The sequence below is a fragment of the Hippopotamus amphibius genome, chromosome 7, assembly GCF_030028045.1.
Source record: "Hippopotamus amphibius kiboko isolate mHipAmp2 chromosome 7, mHipAmp2.hap2, whole genome shotgun sequence".
In the NCBI taxonomy this organism is placed as follows: domain Eukaryota; kingdom Metazoa; phylum Chordata; class Mammalia; order Artiodactyla; family Hippopotamidae; genus Hippopotamus; species Hippopotamus amphibius.
Window position 1 is genome coordinate 91,514,211 of NC_080192.1, and position 6,061 is coordinate 91,520,271.

Here is a 6,061-nt window from a genome sequence, read left to right on the forward strand (position 1 = left end):
TTTTTAGTCACTTTGTTTCTCTGATGCCCACCATGTTTGTAGCTAAGCTCAGAGGAATTGACTTCATCACACTTTAATTAAACCTCCCCCCTCTGCATTCAAGAGACAGAACCACCTAAAGCATTCATAAAATTCATGTGATTTCAGGGGTTCTTGGAAAGTCACTTGTTTGGAATATTCAATTCAGAAAATTAAACTTTTTAAAAAATTCCCAAAATGTTTATAGAACAATGCTATGGACATAATTATGAAAGTAGAAATTAAATTGAACTCTAAAAAATCCTGTCCCTGATGGGTTTTGTTTCCACTTTTAATTTTCAAAGAAAAAAATGAGAAATTTGTGAAATTCTTTTAGAACATTATATTTGGTGATATAATTAGAGAAGCTTAAGTCAGAAACAATAAATACTTGAATTTCATTAAATCTAAGATGTCATTGATTGTGAGGTTATCTTATACCACTGAGAAAGAAAAATGTTGCCAATGAAACTGATATAATGCTGTCTTATCACCTAGCATTTCTTTAATATTCATTGTTCATAATGTTCTTTTAAACTTATTTAGATATAGATGTTTTTCATTATATATCCTTTAAAAGGAAAATACATACAAAATATATTTGGTATGGTATTCCTCAAATTTCTTCCTACTCAGAGGAAGAAATTTTTGCATTGTCATTAATGTTCATGTTTTTTCTTATAATATTGTCCTTTGTACTATAAAAATTGTTGGTGATGTAACACTTCTTTAAAACATGTGTCTCTATTGTCTTCAGGGTTTTCTTTCAGTTAACTGACATTTATTCTACAAGTTTTGGTGCACACATGCAGGCTGTGATAGCTGTCACCATTGCTGCATGACTTACTGCAGTTGGTTCAGTTGTCTGTCACTGTGTAACAAACCACTACAAAACTTAATATCTTAAAACAGTAACAGTCATTTGCTTTGCTTATGAATCGGTGGTTTGGGCAGGGCTCAGCAGGGCAGGTTCCTCTGTCCTCCAAGTACAGAGTCAGTCAGGCAGCCCTCCTCAGGACTGGAGGACCTGCTTCCAAGGTGGCACTCAAGTGGGTGCTGGCTGTCAGCTGGGACCTCAGCTGGGCCTGAGTACCAGGGGCCTCTCCATATGGCACCAGCTTCCTCAGAGCATGGTGGCTGGATTCCAAGAGTGAGCATCCCTAAAGAGAAGGCCGGATAGAAGCGATATCATTTTTAATGGCCTAGCTTCATAATTCACTTAGCATCACTTTTACCACACTATTATTTTGGTTAAGGCAGTCATGCCAAGTGGGAGGGGACATAAATTCCACGTCCTGATGGGAGCTTGGCTAGGTTCTAGGAGAACACGTGAGGAACTGAAATATCGTGTCCATTTTTGAAAATACAGTCTGGCACACTTGATTATAAGATGCACCCCTAAAAATGGGGGGTGGGGTGATGTGCTTGTTAGAAATGATGAAATTCATCACTGGTAATGTGGATTCCCCCATCCCACTCATCTGCCTACACCCCTCCCTGGCCCTAACCTGTTGCAGACTTTATTAACCAGTCATTGTACTCGTTTTCTCTTGAGACTCACAGACTTTATCACTCTCTACTAGTAGCCACCTGCTGTTGGCAGGTGAGCCCAAACTTATTTCCTATCCTGAGTCTAGAGAGTGCTGCCCTCTGGAGGCCAGCGAGCCTCCTGGTCGAGGCATCATTACCTTAGTGTGGACCCACCTTGATCCTCAGCTTTGTTTGTGAGTATCCCCCCGAAAATGGTGAGGCTCTCCTGCACTAGACCAGTATAAACCAAACATGCAAAAACCAGAATGGCACTTCCTTCATCTACAAGGAGGGATGAGTCTCTTAGGTACCACAGTGCTTAGGTTTGTCGATTGGTGCACCTTCCCCTTTTTGTGTCAACGTCTCTGAGGTGCTGTATTGCTCTGGAGGCTTCCTGCGAGTGTGGAGTTAGAGACAGACATTCTTGAAAGCATTTAGAAAGAATCCATCCAGGCCTCAGTGAAGCCTAAAATAGAGCAACTCAGAGCAGCAAGTCCCTTGGATACTGGGCACATTTTTACTGCAAGTTTGTGTCCACTCTTCTTTTGTGTTAACCTTTGGCACTTTGCTAGGTGTGGTGGTAAAGTATGGACCGTTTTGGTCAGGAATCCCAGGAATAATTCTCATCGTGGAACCTAGGCCTTTCCAGGCAAGGGCTACTTCATAGAGAAATGTTTTTCCTTTGGTCACCAGATTGTCCCCTGAAGTAGGTGAAGCATGTGGGCTTTGGATTTTATAAAGCTGGCTTGTGCAACGTGAGTGTAATACCACAATCTGCACTCAGATGCTATGGCTAGTTTGGAAAATAAGTGGGCCATCGGTTTTTAGGTGTGTCTAAAAGGGATTGGTTGGTTATTTTTGCCCAGGAAGCCCCCATCCCTGAGTGTCTTGCTACCTCGTCGTGTTGTGCCACCTCACTTCGTTACTCTGGATGAGATGAGGCTGCTGGGCCCATATTTGCACGGAGCTCTCCCTTAGAGCTGGGCTGGACCCAGCAGTCCCTATAGCTGTATAGTAAGTCCCTAAAAGGGCCTGTGCTGCTCCTGAGAGAGCCTGGGGCATTGGGCACATGCTGCTCTCAGATCTGTTGGGACTTGTTGACAGAGGTCCTGTCCCTCATCCAGCCTGCTGAGGACTCAGGGCTGCCTGGAGAGGTGAGAAATCGTTTGGCCCGTGGACTCCCCCCGTCGCCTTCCCTATGGGATTAGATGGACAAGGGGTGGCGTGAAAAATGTTTTATCTAAACTTTGTGACGCTGTGCAGGGATCTCGAGGGAAAAGAACCTGCCTGTCCTCAACCTTGAACCAGAAAAGTGGATCTGTTTATTTCAGCCGCACAGCACAGCTTTCCAATCTTAGCTCCCCGACCAGAGATTGAGCCCAGGCCATGGCAGTGAAAGCGCCAGGCCCTAACCACTGGACAATCAGGGAAGTCCCAGAAAAGTGGTTCTTAATCAGAACAGCACAGAGGGAGCAGATGCAGCTTGGCCTCACAATTCCAGGGCTGTCAACGCAGTGTCCACGGGTTTTGTGTGTTTTGCATCAAATATCAGGTTTGAAGGCAGGAACAAGATTTTGACTTTGTGTTCTTAAATCACAAAGGGAAATTCAGGATAAACACAACCTCTGCTCCCAGGGAAAACATAGGTGTCAGAAACAGCTATGGCTGTGACCAAATACAGCTGCATTTATACAGTAGTGCTGGGGAAAACATAGGTGTCAGAAACAGCTATGGCTGTGACCAAATACAGCTGCATTTATACAGTAGTGCTGGAGCAATTTTCATGAAGGATTTTTAAACAATTGAACTTTCCTTATGGTGTCCTGATCCAGCTCTATCCTTAAGGATAACACCAGATCACCCCGTGTTGTCCTTCACACAATGTGTAATTTAGTGTTGACTGGTGATTTTTAAAAAGTTATGAAATAATGGCAAAACTAGTGAAAAATTCCATCTTACCTCTGACCTGTTTTCTCAGGATACCCCTATCGATATAGAGGTTCAGCTGTAGGTGACTGAGAACACAAAATATTTGTATTTTTCTTTCTTATAAAACTCTAGGCAGTCCAGGCTGCTATGATGGCTGCATGATGATGGGAGACCTGGCTCTCTCTGTCTCGTTTCTCCACCCTCCTCATGAGCCATCTTTCTCCACAACATTCAATATGGCTGCTCCAGCTCCAACCATCACATCCACATTTCAGCCATTAGGAAAGTAATGCCCTGCCACTTTAAAGAACACCACTTCTGCTTTCATCCCATTGGCCATAGTTTGGTCACAGAATAAGTCTGAGAAACATAGACTTTATTCTGTGCAACGATATACTCAACCGACAGCTGGGAGCTCTGGTACCCAGGAAGACAGGGAAATGGGTATTAGGAGACATAAGTGGATTCTGCCACATAGTTAAGCATAAAGTGCCCCTGGCTAAGTTCTCCCATGAAGTGAAAACTGTGGAGTGATCAATTCATGCTGCTTTAGGCCAGATCTGGGTCTTGGCACCCAATAGACCCATTGATTTCTCCTTCAGCTGGTATAAACAAGACACAGTAGAATCACTTGTCTTCCTGACCTGATGAATGACGTTTATTATGCTTTATATATACATCCAGTGGGAGCCCAGCCCAGTACAAAAATAGGAAAGGGAAATTCCCCCTAAAACAAGGCAAAACAAAAACAAAGTTTAATTTTCTATCCTAGATTTCTTTTCTTGGGAATTTATTTTTGCTCAGTAATAATTTACTTCAAATCCTAAGCACGATTTCCATCCAGGGCTGGTTCAAAGACACGAGCAGTAGAACATGAATGAATTATTTTACCTCATGCATTTCTATAAACTCACAAAAGAAACTTGAAAGGAAAATAATATGTTTATGACCCAGTGTGTATTGATACCTACCTAAAATCCCATTTGTTGACGATTTAGATGGACAAATTTTGTATTTATATAGGAAAAATAATGTTTCTGTCAATGTCTAAAGATTGTCTGTCATATGAAATGATTTCATCCTTCTTCAGGAGAACAGCCAAAAGGTTCCTGGCAAATACGTAGGGCTTTCTGTTATACCGAGGCACTGATAGATCTGCCTCTTCACAACTTTTAGTGAATTCTTTTCCCCTGGGCAGGCTGTACTGTCGCCCAAGGCTGTGCATTCTCAGTCCCAGGCCTTTGCTAACTAACTACCCTGTGGCGTACTGCCCCCTTGTGGAAAAAGGTGGGCATTGCAGACCTTTCATCACAAGAAAATGGATTTTGCCTTCAAACGGAGCTGAAAAATCCTCAGTTCAATTCACAGTAGGTACGCAAGTCACACTGGACCTTGAGGAAGACATTATCTTACAGAAATTTATCCCCCAAATTGAGTGCGTTTATTTAAAAAAAAACCCTTTGTATATAACACTGCGTAGCGTGGCTATGTTTGTTTTACACAATAGGTTTATTACTTAAAAGTTGTCTAATTAGCTTCATTACAGAGTCAACCTCACTGTTAGTGCACCATGAGAGCTAACTTCCACGAGGAGACATCTGGCTTTTTATAAAGTGAGGAATCATCTTAAGTAAATAAATAGTATATGCCAGGACTTCCTAGGTGGCGCAGTGGTTAAGAATCTGCCTGCCAATGCAGGGGACGTGAGTTCGATCCCTGGACCAGGAAGATCCCACATGCTGAGGAGCAACTAAGCCCATGAGCCACAACTATTGAGCCTGTGTGCTGCAACTACTGAAGCCCGTGCACCTAGAGCCCTTGCTCCATAATGAGAGAAGCCACTGCAATGAGGACCTTGCGCACCACAACGAAGAGTAGCCCTTACTTGCTGCAACTAGAGAAAGCCCGTGTGCAACAACGAAGACCCAACACAGCCAATAAATAAATAAATAAGTTTAAAAAATAGTATATGCCTCCACCGCCCACCACCAGTTTATTCTATAAGTGCTGGTTGTAACGTGAAGTATTTCTTAAAGTAAGGACTTCTTTATGCCATTACTTAACTTCCTGCAAACCTTCTAGAATTTTCCCTCACTTTCCTTGTTTGAGGATTTGCATGTGATATAGTTATTGTTTTTACAACTTATTTCTTTTTCCTTTTTCTTTCTTTCTTTTTTTTTTTTTCGGCCATGTCTTGTGGCTTGCAGGATCTATCTTTGTTTCCCAACCAGGGATTGAACCTGCACCAAACAGTGAAAGTGCCGAGTCCTAACCACTAGACTGCCAGGGAATTTCCCTACAAGCTATTTCTGAATGAATAAGTCAATGAGCAGGAGGCCTCCAGCCGCCCACTTTGGGCTCCGTGGACCACCCAGCTAAAACAAGCAACATCAGATCAACAGTGCAGTCAAGAGAAGCTCATGGTTTTCCCTCACCGGGAGCCTGAAAACACACACTTCCTGCTCCTCATTTTAAATCTTCAACTTTTCTTCTTTGGCCCGTCGACTGAAAAAAGTGCACAACCTAAAAGTTGAGAATTATGTTTTATTTGGTGGACTTCCTGTTGACTCAAACCCAAGAGGCA